Source organism: Heloderma suspectum, chromosome 3 (genome assembly GCF_057233095.1).
Source record: "Heloderma suspectum isolate Gila_16-S chromosome 3, 16-S_ref, whole genome shotgun sequence".
Taxonomy (NCBI): Eukaryota; Metazoa; Chordata; class Lepidosauria; order Squamata; family Helodermatidae; genus Heloderma; species Heloderma suspectum.
Window position 1 is genome coordinate 320,687,592 of NC_139460.1, and position 19,422 is coordinate 320,707,013.

General features: G+C 44.3%; 1 protein-coding gene across 1 annotated transcript in view; it reads right to left on the bottom strand.

Moving 5' to 3' along the window:
• Positions 1 to 17,303, bottom strand: part of VWA5B2 (von Willebrand factor A domain containing 5B2) — a 78,818-nt gene extending 61,515 nt beyond the window's left edge. The window contains exon 1 of the mRNA XM_084847650.1: positions 16,900 to 17,303. The gene's annotated coding sequence lies outside the window, so the exon portion shown is untranslated. The remainder of the gene's footprint in view (positions 1 to 16,899) is intronic.
• Positions 17,304 to 19,422: the final 2,119 nt, after the last annotated feature.

Consider the following 19,422-nt stretch of genomic DNA (forward strand, 5'->3'; position numbering starts at 1 on the left):
TTCAGTCGTGTCCGACTCTTCGTGACCCCATGGACCATAGCACGCCAGGCCTTCCTGTCCTGCGCTCTCTCCCGGAGTGTGCTCAAGTTCATATTCATTGCATCGGTGATGCTATCTAGCCATCTCATCCTCTGCCGTCCCCTTCTCCTTTTGCCTTCAGTCTTTCCCAGCATCAGGGTCTTTTCCAGAGTTTTCTCTTCGCATTAGGTGGCCAAAATATTTGAGCTTCAGCTTCAGTATCTGTCCTTCCAATGAGCACTCAGCGTTGATTTCCTTTAGGATGGACTGATTTGACCTCCTTGCAGTCCAGGGGACTCGTAAGAGTCTTCTCCAGCACCACAGTTCGAAAGCATCAATTCTTCGGCGCTCAGCCCTCCTTATAGTCCAGCTCTCACAGCCATACGTTACTACTGGGAAAACCATAGCTTTGATTATGCGGACCTTTGTTGGCAAGGTGATGTCTCTGCCTCTTACTATGCTGTCTAGGTTTGCCATAGCTTTCCTCCCAAGGAGCAAGCGTCTTTTAATTTCATGGCTACAGTCACCGTCTGCGGTGATCTTGGAGCCCAAGAAAATAAAATCTGTCACAGCTTCCATTTCTTCCCCTTCTATATGCCAGGAAGTGATGGGGCCAGATGCCATGATCTTCGTTTTTTTAATGTTGAGTTTCAAACCAGCTTTTGCACTCTCCTCTTTCACCCTCAACAAGAGGCTCTTGAGATCCTCTTCGCTTTCTGCCATTAGGGTGGTATCGTCTGCATATCGGAGGTTGTTGATAATTCTCCCAGCAATCTTAATTCCGACCTCTGATTCATCCAACTGGCATTTCTCATGATGTACTCTGCATATAAGTTAAATAAGCAGGGGGACAATATGCAGCCTTGTCGTACTCCTTTCCCAATTTTGAACCACTCGGTTGTTCCATGTCTGGTTCTGACTGTTGCTTCTTGACCCTCGTACAGGTTTCTCAGGAGACAGGTAACGTGGTCTGGTACTCCCATCTCTTTAAGAATTTGCCACAGTTTGTTGTGATCCACACAATCAAAGGCTTTAGCATAGTCAATGAAGCAGAAATAGAAGTTTTTCTGGAATTCTCTTGCTTTCTCCATGATCCAGTGAAAGTTGGCTATTTGATCTCTAGTTCCTCTGCCTCTTCGAAACCCCGCTTGTACTTCCGGTAGTTCTCGGTTCGCATACTGCTGAAGCCTAGCTTGTAGGATTTTGAGCATCACCTTGGTGGCATGTGAAATGAGCGCAATTGTGCGGTAGTTTGAACACTCTTTGGCATTGCCCTTCTTTGGAACTCGAATGTAAACTGACCTTTTCCAGTCTTGAGGCCACTGTTGAGTGTTCCAAATTTGTTGGCATATTGAGTGCAGCACTTTAACAGCATCATCTTTTAGGATCTTAAATAGCTCAGCTGGAATACTGTCATCTCCGCTAGCTTTGTTGTTAGTAATGCTTCCTAAGGCCCACTTGACTTCACTCTCGAGGATGTCCGGCTCAAGTTCAGTGACCGCACTATCATGGCTATCGGGGACATTCAGATCTTTCCTGTATAGTTCTTCTGTGTATTCTTTCCACCTCTTCTTAATCTCATCTGTTTCTGTTAGGTCCCTGCCTTCTTTGTCCTTGATCATGCCCGTCTTTGCACAAAACGTTCCCTTGAGATCTCCAATTTTCTTGAAGAGATCTCTAGTCCTTCCCATTCTGTTGTTTTCCTCGATCTCTTTGCATTGTTCATTTAAGAAGGCCTTCTTGTCTCTCCTTGCTATTCTCTGGAACTCTGCATTCAGTTGGATATATCTTCCCCTTTCTCCCTTGCTTTTCGCTTCCCTTCTTTCCTCATCTACTTGTAAAGCCTCATCAGACAGCCACTTGGCTTTCTTGCATTTCTTTTTCTTTGGGATGGATTTTGTTGCTGCCTCCTGAACAATGTTACGGACCTCCGTCCATGTGTTTAGCTTTGGACTGTTCTGGAATTACAAACAGCCTATAGCTGCTGACCATCAGCTATATGATTTCTGAAGAGTGTAACCATTAAGCTTTTGCCGTGGGATTTCCTGAAATAAAGAAATCTCACTGATTTGGGTGTCTGGTGTCAGACTGCCTGAGCCTGTGCGCTGGGGGGATCAGGAAGCCTGACACTCACCTACATAGTGAAGACTGTGTAAATGCTCCCGCTACAGCTTCTAATGGCAGCTTCCCTCCAGGGGTGAATAGTAGCTTTTGGGGAGAACATTTTAATCAGATCCACAGTGTGGAGTGGAAATACACTGTGTGCCACACCCCTGATCCTGATCACTCTGCACCCACCATGGGTGCTGCTGTTTCAGCTTCAAAACAACAGATACATGAAATTCATTCATGCATCATCTTGTCTGGGCCTTAGTTTCTTTCTAACTAAGTTCAGGGAATGGATACCCAAACAAATAGGCAGACACCAGAATACATTTACTGAATAAAAATATAAACTATACTAATTCCTAAACTGCAATGGTCAACAATAAAATCTGTCAGGATAAAGTGTAAAATGCAGATTAAATAAAATCACAAATTTAAAATAAACTACTGAAATACTCTTTGGGACCTTTCTGATGTTAGTATCACAGGATTTGTTGTTGTTCAGTCATTAAGTCGTGTCCGACTCTTTGTGACCCCATGGACTATAGCACGCCAGGCCTTCCTGTCCTGCGCTCTCTCCCGGAGTGTGCTCAAGTTCATATTCATTGCATCGGTGACGCTATCTAGCCATCTCATCCTCTGCCGCCCCCTTCTCCTTTTGCCTTCAATCTTTCCCAGCATCAGGGTCCTTTCCAGTGACTTTTCTCTTCTCATTAGGTGGCCAGAATATTTGAGCTTCAGTTTCAAGTACCCTTCCCCAACCTGGTGCCCTCCAGGTGCTTTGGATGTCAAGTCCCATCAGCCCCAGCCAGCATGACCAATGGACAGGAATTCTGGCAGTTGTAGTACAAAACATCTGGAGGACACTGGGCTCAGGAAGGCTGTGCTGGAGTGTGCACCTCTTCTAAAGCACTCTGGTAAGGTCAGAAAATCTAAGCGATACAGGAGTCCCCAATATGCCTCTTTCTCATGCTGGTATTGCCTCTAGAAAGGTTCTTTGTCAGCAGCCCAAACTGTAAGGGGAGAGATCATGTCCCGGTAGTCACAATTCTTCCCCTTCTGCATGCTCAGGAAAACAGTCTTCCTGTGTGGGAAATACCTGGTTATACTGGTGGACCACTGGACAATTTCTGGTGGATCACCTAGTCCTTGCTGGTTGCTGGGATACTTGCAAAGGTGGAACTTGATCTCATCTGGAAAGGCATATTTCTCTACTCTAAATCATAAATTCATACACAGAAAAAAGTTGCCTTACAGCAATTTTACAAAAACAAACAAACAAAACATACAGGAGGCAGATTCCCTAAGCATGGCCTGATCACTGATACACATACTTTCAAATGTGGGTTGAGGCAGGATCTTACCCTTGATCTTGTATACGTGTATTTTTGTCAATGCAGATTTCTTCTAAAATGTGTTTTCTTTACATGTTTGTTGTGATTGTGTGTCACGTTGAGTATTTTCAGCAGAAGATGATTAACAAGTTTGCAAAAAAAAGAAGAGAGAGATGTACTATATCTGAATAGTGTCAGAACATTCGCAAGACCAACTATCATATTAAGGGGAAGAAAGAGATGACTGGCTTCACCATGTGAGCCTGAAAATAGTGGTGTAAATCTACCCTCAGATTAAGCATTCACAAGGAAAACACAGACAGAGTTTATAAACATCTTTGATCAGAACTGGACTGTCTTCCATGATCCGAGATGTTGCTGGTGTCCATGTGGCTTCAGGTTTTGCACCTTCAGCCACTTTATGCTGACCTGTATCAGATTTATTGATGCTAATTATTAACGTCCCAGCAAATATTACAGTACCTTTTAACATCCTAATTGCTCTCTACTCTTTTCCCCTCCACATGTGAGGATAAGTCACCCAGGTAACCTCCGTGGGTGGCTTAGTGGGTGGGAACAGCAGATGCTGCCCTCAGAAACCAAGCAACCCTCTGTGGTTCAGTCTCTTAGAAGGTCTGAGCCTCACTGACAGCTCAGCCAAACTGGAAGATGATCCATATTCTGAAAACAAATCTTTGTTTCCAGGTGACCTTCTATATAACTGTATATGTAGCACTGGTTACATTGGAGAGGTCCTGGGCAGCTGCTGCTCATGCAAAAGATGGCATGGAAAAACAAACAGAGATACTATGGAAAGCAGCTAATCAACCCTGAACATGCTTGGATTCAGTGCTTGTATTTCCTTTTGCAATGTAAACCATGACTTGCTGAAACAGATTGGGACAGTTGCTGTTTTATTTAGGCTGCTGTTATGGTTCGAATGATTATATACTGTTTCAAGAACAGTAACTATCAAGCCAGTTGTAAGATTTCAGTATAGAGACTTGAGATTTTGGTCAACTGGATTTATAATGCACAGAATAAAGTAAAAAACAACCCCCCCGCCAAAATCATAAATGCCCCAAAGGAATGAAGAGAACATAGAATACAAAGCACAAATGAGAAAGGGAGATACTTAAGTTAAAGGAGTTGTAAATGTGGTTGCAAACCTGTAATTTGGGAAATTAATCAACTGAAACGTGTTGATTACTCACTGCTCAATTTTTATAGACTGTGCTGTTGCAAGTTGAGCATATGTGTTTATTTTGGAAGCCAGTTTGGTTCTAGTGTTATGGTAAAGGAACAACCCCCCCCCCCCAAATATTAAGGATGGCCTTTGCTTCTTACAACAATGACTGGTAGCTTTTAAAACATTGATTTATAAATAGGTTTTTTTTTTTAAATCACAGCTGTTTTAAAAATCCATAGTATAAATATGGATGCTTTAAAAATACAATATTTAGAACCTATGCATGACATAGTAAATAAAATAGTAGCTTTTATTTGTTAAGCTGTGAGTTTCTTATATGTACTAAAATGTTGGCAATATGCTAATTTATTTAAACCAAATTAATTAACAAGTTGATTGGTTGTTAAAAAGGAAGGTAAATAATTGACTAAAATAAAGCTATTACATCATGTCATGCTGGAGAGTTTCTACAGCCTATAGCTGGTCAGAAACAGTGTGTTGGACTAAACGGACCTAGAGTCTGCTCTTGCATGGCAATTCCTATGTTCTTAAGAAGTATTAAAATGGTTGACATGCTTAGTTAAAAAATATAATCCATCTCTTTGTAAAACAAAGTAAAGGTACTACAGTAAGCTTAGCATGTCATATGCACTCACAAATGTCTGACCAATGCTGGTGCAGGGGCCAAAAAAAGAGATCTAAGTACAAATCCTCATTTGGAAATGAAGGTTAATTGAATGGTGTTGGGCAAAGTAACTTCTCTTGCTCCCGCTCATGAGTGATAGAGGCACGGCAGTTCCACATTAAGAAACAGCATAAGCTCTAAAAAAACAACAACCCACACCCAGTGTTTGGGGGATGATAAGCAACCAGTCATGTTCATGTTCAAGTATGGTCCACCTGTTTCCCCAGATGTCGATTCCTCCCTTCCTTTCATCACAGTCCTTTTGCCTATACCCAGATTCTAAGAGACCTACAGTATTAGATACCAAACAAAAGATGTAAATATATGCAAACTAAGCTATTCTGCTGGGCAAAATTCTTTGTGCAGAAATTCAGTATGACATTTGGATTGCTCTTAGTGCAGAATGAGGAGTTCTGTTAAACTTTAAAACGTTAAAGAGTGTGAACACTACATTGGGGTTGAGCTCAGAGGCTGCTGCAGAGCTGCCCAGACTGACACTAAAAGTGCTGGGCCCTTAAGAATTAAAAATAAATCCTGGCTTCAGCCCCAGTGAGTCCTCTGGAGCCTGTGAGCCCCAGCATTTGCCCAGTCGTGGTGAAGGCGAGCCTCTGTGGCCCAGGTTACTGAGGGAGGGAGAGTTCTGGAGATGCCTCCTGTTTGGAAGGAGGCAGATTCACACTTTCCAGAAATGTAATAGGCAGCCTCCTCTGAGGTTGGGCAATTCTTCTGCGGCTCTGTAATAAGTATGATTCAATGCTCCAATCGCACCCAAGGCAAAGATGGGCACAACTGCCCTTCCCTAGTGGAAGCCGGTTGGAAGTAAGCAAGAGCAGAGCAGTCAGCCATGCTGAGGTGTAGCCAGTAGCCGTGCCAGCTCCAGGTGTTGGAGTGCCCTCAGGCAAGACACCCTCGGTGGGCCCCCTCCTTCAATGAGCCAACCTTCTCAGTGCCGTTGATTGTCATCAGCGGCTCCTGCTCCTCTTCTTCTTCTTTTTCACGACTGCTGCCACTTCCTTGCTTGAAGTCAGAGACCCAGTGAGCAATGCACTGCTCCTCCTTCTCACTACCACTGTTGTCTGGGCTGGAGCGAGAGGCGATGAACAAGCAGGCTGCAATGTGAAGTGGAGGAGCAACTCCACGGAACTGTTCTTAGTGGGCCCCTGCTGGAATGTCCACCCTTGGAAGGTGCCCGACCATGCCTACCCTTGACGCCAGCCCTGGCCAGTAGCTTCCTCTGCAGGTGGTTATTTGGGGCTCTTTAATTTATTAAATTATTATTTTACTTCTCATTATACTCTTGCAGTTCTCTTGTAGCACAGAATTTGGGGATTGCTAGCTTACAAGCTACCATGAGGAGAAGGGATCGAGTGTCAGAAGGACATCAAGAGGCGGGTAGGATGAGACTAGCTTGGAATGGCTTTCTTAGAGAAGTGAACCTCGAGAGAGGGACTTGGAGAAGTACACAGAAGCGGCTTCAAAGTTTTTCCTTTCTTTAAATGTCAGCCAGTTTTTAGGACAGAGGTGCAAAGCTACGCTAACATGATCTGAGACGTCTACCTGTTATTCATTTCATGTTTGATCCAGCAAGGGCTCACAGAGAAGCGTTCTTGGTGGTTGCTCTCCAGTTCTGGGACTTGTGAGATAAGCTGAAACCTAGGCATCATCCAGAGACTTTGTAAGCTCCAGCCTGGCTGCGTGTTGAGGTCGCGTGGTTTATATGACATTGTGGCCATCCAGCAGGCATCCCAGAGTTTATTGCGGAAAAACTGGTTCTTCTGAGACTGGTTATAGTCCAACTTTTCGTCTTTACTTCAGCTCAGTTACGGTCCTGTTGGGGTGTGTTCCATCACCCACACTCACGTCAGTATCATAGTCCTGCCCATGGGGGCTTGTAGCCCTGCCCATGGGGGTGTGTCGCTCACTGACCCAACTCTTTCCCTCCCTGTTTTCCAGATGTTTCAACGCCATTTTGGAGCAGGATGCCGAGAGACCAACTTTTAAAAAATAAATTGAAAATAAGCGCAAGATCGCTAGTGCGTATAAGCGTGCTATCATGGGCAAGCAAGTGCTCCCACTACAGCCTGAAAATAAGTTTTATCTCAGGTCGCTTCCCCAGAACTACATGCGGGGAAGATCCATGGCTAATATTCTTTTGTGTCCTTCGGTCCCCTTTCGCAAGCTTCATAGTTCAGCTTTAGCATATTACATGCGAAGGCGCAAACCCTCTATGTTAGTATCCCGCTATCGCTCTGTCATGAAATGGCACTAACATGCATTTGCGCTATCGTGCAATAGCGCATTAATTCAGGGGCGCCTGCTGACTCCTGTTGTAGTCAACGAGGTTTGTCCTTGAAATTGCGCTATCATGCTTTTGCGCTATTGTGCGATAGCGCATTTATTCAGGGGCGCCTGCTAATGTGGTAGCCTGGTATTTAGAGGGAAAGGGGAAAAAATGGGCGGGATGGGGCATTGCTCTGGGAAGTCTACTCAGAAGTAGATCCCATTGTGATCATTGAGGCTTGTTCCCGAGATTGCTGTTAAGGGGAGTAGAGCCTAGAGGGGGGAGCCTCTCCCACTGGTTAAGCAGCCCCTGGCAGTCTGGTGACGTTCACTTCCAATCCCCCCACCCCACCCAGAAGTATGTTTCTGTAAGGGATTTATAATGGTGCGGTGCAGTCCTTCATGGAGCCATGCTGATTTCATGAAAACTCCGGTATTCCTTCGTTTGCTTTGCCCTTCTGTTTTCATGGAAACATGGCCCAGGACTAAGTATGGGTTATTTTACCCCAGTTTATATTAAAATATGGATAGTTTTGTAATGTACTTGTTAAAAAACAACAACAACCTGAGCCTTTGTGTACAGGATACATTACAGATTTAAAAATTAAACATTTAACTTAGGGAACTTGGTGGAGCTTATTAGCATTAATACTTTTGTTACTACAATTCTTGCTTTTCACAGTTCTTGTCTATCTTTACAATTGGGAGGTCCTTTATGTGGAGGTCCTTACGACACTGGCATCCATCTATTATCCTCTTGAGTTTGCTCAGCATTTTTTCCAACTTTTTTCCTGCCACAGAAAGTCTTGACCTTTTGAGAAGGGCGGAAGAGTAGCTCATTCCCCCCAGGTAAGATGCCCAGAGCACTTCCATCTTTTTTTACAAGGCCTGGTTTTGCCTTGGTTTTGTAGTGCAGGCAGTGACGTATCCAGCAGGTGAACCTATCACTGCTCAGCACACAGCCACTATAACCTTTGAGGTGGGTGCCATTCTATCACTCAGTTTATTTACTTATTTTAAATAGCAATCTTTTACTTAAAGTATGGCTTTTCTGGCAATATATTTTTAAATATTAAAATGTTAGCGAAATACTGATTAAACAAGTGTTGTGATGCTGTAACACTCTACTGCTAATTTAAACAATAAAGAAAAAAAGCACTGCTCTGTTGGTGTGGCAAATGCCACGGTAGGAAAGCAGTTGGCGAGACTCTCCAGAGTGCCTGCTGGAGGCAGCGGGGCAGCAGTGGTAGGCCCGCCTGGTGGTGGAGGGGGAGCGGTGCAATGCACTGCTCCTCCCACTCTGCCGCCTGATGCGGCCACCTCACCTTGCTTCATGGGAGGGCTGGCCCTGCCAGAGGCAAAGGGAGGATGATGGGGAGGTGAGATGATGGGGATCAGGAGATGGCCTACTGGGGCATCTTGTCTAAGGGTCCTCCAAAACCTGGCATTAGCACTGACTAGCTAGTTTTGACTGTAACCCCCCAGGAAAGTTAACGTTTTCCTCTCCACGCCCAGAGCCCCAACATATTTCAAACCAACCTGAAGAAACTGCAGGAGGCCATTAAAGACAGATCTTGTCCCCAATGCCTCTCCTTACATTTTCAAGAGTCCGGGCTGAAACATGCAACGCACGTGTCTCCTCTGCCATGACACGGAGTGGCTACAGCTTCACTGAACTGTTTACCAAGGACTTACCATGGAGGCTCCACCGGCTGCTTTTATTTTATTTAATCATCGGTACCCTTTACATTTCTCTTACCAAAGTAAACAAGACCCATCTGGTCTTTATATGTTTTATGCAGGCAGCTGTGAGGCAGCCTGCAATGAATAAACACAGACCCACAGGTTCCCATTCCGTGATTTTCCTTTCCCTTATCAGTTCCTGGGAATACAGGGACTGCAAACTTATTGATATTATGATGCCTCTGGACTTCTGCTGCATTCACCCAAGCAAAAGAACCTCTTCTACCTATCTACTGGTGACATGTGATGTGTGGTGGTGGGAGCGCAGAGAACATTTAAAAAAATTGTCATCTTCCCCAATTTGGCTCAACAGGTGCCCCTATTCACACAATCCCTTGCATACATGGGCAGATATTCTGTTGTGCTTTCGTATGGGGGTTGAAATGTGTACATGTATCAATACCATCTGCAAGTCATTGTTTCTAATGTATGAACTTCTGAACACCTCCCCACCCATGTTACATCTACCCAGAAACCTGCCATTTTTATCCTTGAGTAGAAGAGCTGGTGCAGCTGGAGAAATCAATACTTTTGTACTTCCTTTACCACCCTGCCCCTCAAGTGGTGGAAGGGTTTTTCCAGGCTTTTCCAGGGCCCATTCCTTATTATTAGATGAGATAGTTAGGGTGCCATTTGAAATAAACTGCTGATTTATAGACATACAGGTTAAATACATAGCAAGCAGACACACACATAGGCAGGCAGTGTGGTGAACCCCCCAAAGCAGCATCAGTAGGTTCCAAAGCAATAGCAGCACTCCACAAGTCCCTCCAGGAGTCTTTCCCTCTAGCCCGGGGGTGGGGACCCTCTTTTAACCCAAGGGCCAAATTCAATTTTTGCATTCCAGTGGTGGGTTGGGACAAAGGCAGAAGGGATGGGAACAGAAATACCCAAAATATCAGCATGTTTTAGTTTACAGCTCTTACGGCCAGTAACTATGCCTTAGGACAGCATTTCAACCTTAAAAAAAGAGGGTGGGGGAACTGAGCAAAAGCTGGGAAACCACCAAAAAAATTGGCATTTGGATGAAAGGGGTGGGGCCAGGAGAAGTGGACATGGCCATCTAAGAAACCCTGGAGGGCTGGATTGAGACTGCAGGAGGGCCAGATTTGGCCCATGGGCCTGAGGTTCCCCATCCCTGCTTTAGTCAAATTCAAATTTCACTCCCTAGCCTGCAGGTAGGGATGGTTTCCGGTGCCTTCCAAAGCAGATTAAGTATGTTACAGTGAGTTGACCATCCTAGACATATGTTGTGATTCTGAAAAAAAACTCAAGAAATACACCAGTGAATAGTGACAGTCACCCAAATGTGGTTGTCAGATTCATTGATGTGCGTGTGCAAAAATATAAATCTATATTTATGTCTATTTTGGGACATTACTAAAATTCAACTGGGATTGTCGGCATTCACTTAAGAATATCCAAAATGTGGCAAGTACTGACAACCACTGTAACTTGACCATCAACTAGAAGGCTACACAAGAACTAGAAAGAAGAAGGCTTTCTCTGCATTTGTCACAATAGAACAGTGTGGCTGGAGTAACATAAAAGAGTTGCTCCAGCGATAGTTGTTGTTCAGTCATTCAGTCGTGTCCGACTCTTCATGACCCCATGGACCATAGCACGCCAGGCCTTCCTGTCCTGCGCTCTCTCCCGGAGTGTGCTCAAGTTCATATTCATTGCATCGGTGATGCTATCTAGCCATCTCATCCTCTGCCGTCCCCTTCTCCTTTTGCCTTCAGTCTTTCCCAGCATCAGGGTCTTTTCCAGAGAGTTTTCTCTTCACATTAGGTGGCCAAAATATTTGAGCTTCAGCTTCAGTATCTGTCCTTCCAATGAGCACTCAGCGTTGATTTCCTTTAGGATGGACTGATTTGACCTCCTTGCAGTCCAGGGGACTTGTAAGAGTCTTCTCCAGCACCACAGTTCGAAAGCATCAATTCTTCGGCGCTCAGCCTTCCTTATAGTCCAGCTCTCACAGCCATACATTACTACTGGGAAAACCATAGCTTTGATTAGACGGACCTTTGTCGGCAAGGTGATGTCTCTGCTTCTTACTATGCTGTCTAGGTTTGCCATAGCTTTCCTCCCAAGGAGCAAGCGTCTTTTAATTTCATGGCTACAGTCACTGCCTGTGGTGATCTTGGAGCCCAAGAAAGTAAAATCTGTCACTGCTTCCATTTCTTCCCCTTCTATATGCCAGGAAGTGATGGGGCCAGATGCCATGATCTTCGTTTTTTTAATGTTGAGTTTCAAACCAGCTTTTGCACTCTCCTCTTTCACCCTCAACAAGAGGCTCTTGAAATCCTCTTCACTTTCTGCCATTAGGGTGGTATCGTCTGCATATCGGAGGTTGTTGATAATTCTCCCAGCAATCTTAATTCCAACCTCTGATTCATCCAACCCGGCATTTCTCATGATGTACTCTGCATATAAGTTAAATAAGCAGGGGGACAATATGCAGCCTTGTCGTACTCCTTTCCCAATTCTGAACCACTCGGTTGTTCCATGTCTGGTTCTTACTGTTGCTTCTTGACCCTCGTACAGGTTTCTCAGGAGACAGGTAACGTGGTCTGGTACTCCCATCACTTTAAGAATTTGCCACAGTTTGTTGTGATCCACACAATCAAAGGCTTTAGCGTAGTCAATGAAGCAGAAATAGACGTTTTTCTGGAATTCTCTTGCTTTCTCCATGATGCAGCGAATGTTGGCGATTTGATCTCTAGTTCCTCTGCCTCTTCGAAACCCAGCTTGTACTTCCGGTAGTTCTCGGTTCACATACTGCTGAAGCCTAGCTTGTAGGATTTTGAGCATCACCTTGCTGGCATGTGAAATGAGCGCAATTGTGCGGTAGTTTGAACACTCTTTGGCGTTGCCCTTCTTTGGAATTGGAATGTAAACTGACCTTTTCCAGTCTTGCGGCCATTGTTGAGTGTTCCAAATTTGTTGGCATATTGAATGCAGCACTTTAACAGCATCATTTTTTAGGATTTTAAATAGCTCAGCTGGAATACTGTCATCTCCGCTGGCTTTGTTGTTAGCAATGCTTCCTAAGGCCCACTTGACTTCACTTTCTAGGATGTCTGGGTCAAGTTCAGTGACCACACTATCATGGCTATCAGGGACATTCAGATCTTTCCTGTATAGTTCTTCTGTGTATTCTTTCCACCTCTTCTTAATCTCATCTGCTTCTGTCAGGTCCCTGCCTTCTTTGTCCTTGATCATGCCTGTCTTTGCACAAAACGTTCCCTTGAGATCTCCGATTTTCTTGAAGAGATCTCTAGTCTTTCCCATTCTGTTGTTTTCCTCGATTTCTTTGCATTGTTCATTTAAGAAGGCCTTCTTGTCTCTCCTTGCTATTCTCTGGAACTCTGCATTCAGTTGGATATATCTTCCCCTTTCTCCCTTGCTTTTCGCTTCCCTTCTTTCCTCAGCTACTTGTAAAGCCTCATCAGACAGCCACTTGGCTTTCTTGCATTTCTTTTTCTTTGGGATGGATTTTGTTGCTGCCTCCTGAACAATGTTACGGACCTCCGTCCATAGTTCCTCAGGCACTCTGTCTATCAGGTCTAATCCCTGAAATCTATTCCTCACCTCCACTGTGTATTCATAAGGGATATGATTTGGGTCATACCTGAATGGTTTAGTGGTTTTCCCTACATTCTTCAATTTAAGCCGAAATTTTGCAACAAGAAGCTCATGATCTGAGCCACAGTCAGCTCCAGGTCTTGTTTTGACTGACTGTATAGAGCTTCTCCATCTTTGGCTGCAAAGGACATCATCAATCTGATTTCGATATTGACCATCTGGTGATGTCCATGTGTAGAGTCGTCTCTTGTGCTGTTGGAAAAGAGTGTTTGCTATGATCAGCGTGTTCTCTTGGCAAAACTCTATTAGCTTTTGTCCTGCTTCATTTTGTACACCAAGGCCATGCCTGCCTGTTATCCCGGTGATTTCTTGACTTCCTACTTTAGCATTCCAATCCCCTATGATGAAGAGGACATCTTTTTTTGGTGTTAGTTCTAGAAGGTGTTGTAGGTCTTCATAGAACCCATCAACCTCAGCTTCTTTGGCCTCAGTGGTTGGGGCATAGACCTGAATTACTGTGATGTTGAATGGTTTGCCTTGGATTCGTACTGAGATCATTCTATCGTTTTTAAGATTGTACCCCAGTACTGCTTTTCCCACCCTTTTGTTGACTATGAGTGCTACTCCATTTCTTCTAAGGGATTCTTGCCCACAATAGTAGATATGATGGTCACCTGAACTAAATTTGCTCATGCCTGTCCATTTTAGTTTGCTGATTCCCAAGATGTCGATTTTCAATCTTGCCATCTTATGTTTGACCACCTCCAACTTACCTTGATTCATTGATCTGACATTCCAGGTTCCTAAACAAAATTGTTCTTTACAGCATCGGATTTTCTTTTCACCACCAGACACATCCACGTCTGAGTGTCCTTTCGGCTTTGGCCCAGCCGCTTCACTCTTTCTGGTGCTACTTGGAAATACCCTCTGCTCTTCCCCAGTAGTATATTGGACACCTTCCGACCTGAGGGGCTCATCTTCTGGCGTCATCTCTTTTAGCCTTGTGATACGTTCCATGGGGTTTTCTTGGCAAGAATACTGGAGTGGGTTGCCATTTCCTTCTCCAGTGGACCACATTTTGTCAGAACTCTCTGCCATGACCTGTCTGTCTTGGGTGGCCCTGCATGGCATAGCTTATGGCTTCACTGAGTTACGCAAGCCCCTTCGCCACAACAAGGCAGTGATCCATGAAGGGGTGCTCCAGCGATGGCCCACCGCAACTGAACTCAAGTTAACTTGTCATACTTTAACACCGCAACACAGAACTTCTTGTTGTTATGAGGAGAGGTTGCCATGAGTGGTCTATTCAGAGGAATCTGAGCAAAATGAATTAATTTCCTGATTGCTCCAAGGCATGTCAACATGAGCATGAAGTGAATTTGGTTCCCGTTCAAGATTTACTTTTTTTTAAAATAACACAACTAGCTTATGGAGCTCTTATGGCTGTGGAGATATGCCTGCAAATACATGGGCTCCAGTAGGATCCCAGAGAGATCCCAGAGCAGGGCAGAAGTACTCAGAAGGTGACATTTCATTGTTCTGCATGAACTTGCCCTTCCTTCACAGCAGTAGAATAAATTATAGTAGAGCTGGAAGGGATCTTGAAGGTCATCTAGTCCAACCCACTGCTCAATGCACGATCCACAATGCGGGATGCAACTATGGCCTCTGCTTAAATAAACCACTGCCTTCTGAAGCAGTCTGTTTCACTGTGGAGCAGCTCTTACTGTTAGGAAGTTGCTCCTACTGTTTAGCAGAAATCTGCTTCCGTGTAATTGCTGCCCATTGCTTCTAGTCTTGTCCTCTGGCATAACAGAGAACAAGTTTGCTCCATCTTCTGTGTGACAGCCCTTCAGTCTGTTATCTAACTGTTAAATGACAGGCTGACTGTTATCTGGTTGCCACTGACTAATCATGCAAGACAAATTTATGCAATCTGAATAAATTATGTAATTACAGAATCTGGCTTTTCCTGGCACATTATGCAAACTACAAATACCCCAAAGAGACCCACAGGTAAGACTGTCAACAGCCAACTTGTTATTTAACCAACAGACTTCTGCAATCATTGAGATATTTTACTTTCACTTTTGTAAACCACCCAGAGAGCTTCAGCTATGGGGCGGTATATAAATGTAATAAATAAATAAATAAACAAATAAATATTTCACAGAGGCCTTATACCAGCTACATGCATAGGATTCCCTGGCAGTTCCAGGATTCCCTGGCAGTTTCCACTGCTGATCAGGTCCACTCCTGCTTAGCTTCAGAAGCAGGAGCACTTTCAGACCATTCTCTGGCCTCCAGACAAATCACAGTTTTATGAACCACCACTCACCTAGCCAAGCCTGTGAAAACAAAGACACCAAGTTCAGACAGTAGTAGGTCAGTACCTGTAGGAAAACCCAGAGAAGTTGTCAAGTGCTCACGGAGATGTGTCAAGTGGTTAAACAGACACACAAGCATTCTAGCTCACCGTCTTGGTAGGTTAGCTGAAAAATGGAGTAGTTGGGAACAGTGAGTCACCAGCACAAACTGAGATTTTTCTTCCCAGGATTATGAGATAAGGACAGTATTCTAAATAGGGATTACCCTATTTACACTCCACTAGCTGCCCCCAGACTGCCCTTATTACACCAAGCCCCCCTCCAATTGGTCATCCTTTCCACAACTTTTGACATTACTGATCATGCCAACCAAGTTCTTACACCCACTCATAACATCCTTCCCTCCTGCCCAGGGCAGGAGTTCCACAGAGGGGGACAAAAGTATTGGACCCAGTGACATAAATGATGATAATAGACACATGTCAGGTGTTAAGATGATGCCTCCTGCTGGAATTCACTGTCTTTTCCCAGACCTGCATTCAGATCAGAAGGATCTTAAAGTTTAAGGATATAGAACCCACAAGCCAAAATTAATGTCCACACTGAAGTTATTTGGGGCTGTGATGCCTTCAACTTGAGAATGAGACATAAACGTGGGGGGCCCTTCACCCATCTTCTTGGAGCAATTTTTATTTATGTATTTATTGCATTTATATCCTGCCTTTTCCCCTTTTGCCAGGAACCCAAGGCAGTTTACATTATCCTCCTCCTTTCTATTTTATCCTTGCAACAACAACCCTGTGAGGTAGGTTGGGCTGAGAGTCTGTAACGGGCCCAAAGTCACCCAGCAAGCTTCCATGGCCAAGTGGGGACTAGAACCTGGATCTCCCGCTCCCAGTCCAACACTCAAACCACTATACCACATTTGATTAAAGCCCACTTAGAAGTTGCATTTACTAAAACTGCTAAGCATCTGATCATATGCAAAGTTCAGGCTAAAATGTTATTGCCAGGAAAATTGGGAAAGCTCTTCATCCAGCTAAACCACAAACCCACTAGCTTGGAACAAAAGGAATACCTCTAACACTCATCCCTCCTATTTCTCTTCAGAAACAGTGGAACAAAATGGTCACTGTATGCAAGTCCTATGTGCCTCCAGTTGAGGACTTAAAGGGCTGGGAACATTTACTAATATATTATGAGTTACAGTAAATAATTAATATGGTACACATTCAGTACTGAAGTGCAGGTCTATTTGTGATGCAGCAGCAGAAGCACCTGCCAACACAGCTGAAAGGTGTGGTGTGCCATGTTCCATTTGCTTCCTTTCTCATTCAGAAAATGTGGGTCACATCTGCAATATGGGTCTCTCAGTCATTAGGGCAAATTTTCAAGAATCACTTTGTAATGAAGCAAATAATTGTTTAAAAGAAAAGATGGGAAATAAGGGCATGCTAAAGTTATTTCTCGTTCAGGGATTGGCAGACACATCCTACCGACAAAGGCTTGCCCAAATATAGCCAGGGTCTTATATAGTTGCTGTCCCCTTTTACAGCCATACCCACCTACTCTCCCACTCATTTGCTACCCTACAAAGTTACCCAACACAACTGATTGTTAAGGGCTTACCTGGAGAATGACACACTGTCTGCAGTCTGAACAGCTTGGTTTGGGATGAATTAATATGGATGAAAAATCAGCACCTGGATGGGCTTCTGCCATCAAGACTGACCAGAAACCTAGTTGTTCCAACCTCCCAGCCTCTGTCTTTTCTCTTCTAAGAGGAAAGCTGGCAGATCTCTGCCTCCCCGTGAGACTGCTTGCTTGCTTACACATACACACTCCCTCTCTGCTGCAGACTCTCTCTAGTGCTGGCTTCCTCAGTGCCAGAAGTAAGGGAACTGAGCAGCTACAAGCCTGGCCTAATTAAAGGGCCAGGCCATCTGGATGTCTAACAGCAATGTGGAGAGAGGACGGCCAGTTCTCAGCAAGTACTGTCTTGCTTCTTCTTCTCAGGATGACAAAGCTTGTCTGTCAGAGGCAGTTCAGGAACAGGAAGAAAGTGTCAGAAAGGCATCTTTACCGGAGACAAGACACTGGGTGTAGTCTGTACAAATAAAATAAAAAAACAACCACCAAGAACCCCACAGTTGGGACCAAAAGACTCCAGATCCTGCATCAAAGAAAAGCAAATCCTGTGTCCGGAATAATGATGCTCCTTTGCAAAAATATGCAGTTTATTCTTGTAGCAAATGTAAGGAGTTTAACAGAATATTTTGGCAAAGACTGGAGTGGCACAGGTCAGAGAAGTAGGCAGAGTGTCAGCTGCAGGGAACTGGGGATAGGGACCAGCATCAGAGCCTTGAACAGACACTTTCAGTAGTTGGTCCATAACCATGAGGGCTAGAAATTCAATTAAAAGTTTACTTTTTACAACTGTGGCACACACACAAATTTGGGATACACCCTGGAGAACTGCTGCCAGTCAGAATGGATAGCCTGACCATGGGCCTGATGCATGACTTATCTCCTTACCTTGGGTGCTTCTGCCTTCCTGGCTTCAGTAGCAGAAATGAGTCAAGAACAGAGATAACTACCTGGAGCATTTGAGGTAAGGATAGGGAGTGGGTAAGAGTTCAGCACCCCTCTCCTGCAAACTTCTCTTACTGTTGCACTCATTTTCCCATAGGTTGGGCTTCAGCCCTTGCTCTTAATGGCTCCAGTGTCTGCCAGCTGCTCTGCAACACCAGAGAGGAGCAAAGAACTCAGGAAGTTTCACTGGAGGACTCACCCTTGAAAAATTCTGGCCTGGAATGGACAAGGAAACACAGAAGATCTATTATTTGGCTGCCTACAAATGCATCCAATGGCATCATGGGTACATAGGAGAGAAAAAAACCAAAATAAAGGATTGTAACTAGAAGAATCTATATAAGAATATGTTAGTGTAACACTTATTACTAGAGATCTACCAGACCGATTTTGCTCCTTTTTTTTTTAACTGAAGCTTGAGTAGTGTAGACATGCGCTTTAATAGCAAAACAGCATGTTTATTTCCTCCACACCAACCAGTTCAGTGCTGGTTTATTTGCTCCATGCCAAACAGTGTCTGATTAGACATCAGATGTTTTCAACCTGAAACTTAAAGAAATGCTAAATGATGTTTTTAAGAACAGCGTGCCAAACTGCGCCTCATCTGATACCATGTGTTTTTGACCTCCATTACCTGCATCTTTGGCCCAGCCGCTTCACTCTTTCTGGTGCTACTTGGAAATACCCTCTGCTCTTCCCCAGTAGTATATTGGACACCTTCCGACCTGAGGGGCTCATCTTCCGGCGTCATATCTTTTAGCCTTGTGATACGTTCCATGGGGTTTTCTTGGCAAGAATACTGGAGTGGGTTGCCATTTCCTTCTGCAGTGGACTACATTTTGTCAGAACTCTCCTCCATGACCTGTCCGTCTTGGGTGGCCCTGCACGGCAAGGCCATGCCTGCCTGTTATCCCGGTGATTTCTTGACTTCCTACTTTAGCATTCCAGTCCCCTCTGATGAAGAGGACATCTTTTTTTGGTGTTAGTTCTAGAACGTGTTGGAGGTCTTCAAAGAACCGATCAACCTCAGCTTCTTCAGCATCAGTGGTTGGGGCATAGACCTGAATTACTGTGATGTTGAATGGTTTGCCTTGGATTCGTACTGAGATCATTCTATAATTTTTAAGATTGTACCCCAGTACTGCTTTTCCCACCCTTTTGTTGACTATGAGTGCTACTCCATTTCTTCTAAGGGATTCTTGCCCACAATAGTAGATATGATGGTCACCTGAATTAAATTCGCCCATTCCTGTCCATTTTAGTTCGCTGATTCCCAAGATGTCAATGTTCAATCTTGCCATCTCATGTTTGACCACCTCCAGCTGCTTATTTAACTTATATGCAGAGTACATCATGAGAAATGCCAGGTTGGATGAATCAGAGGTCGGAATTAAGATTGCTGGGAGAATTATCAACAACCTCCGATATGCAGACAATACCACCCTAATGGCAGAAAGTGAAGAGGATCTAAAGTGCCTCTTGTTGAGGGTGAAAGAGGAGAGTGCAAAAGCTGGTTTGAAACTCAACATTACAAAAACGAAGATCATGGCATCTGGCCCT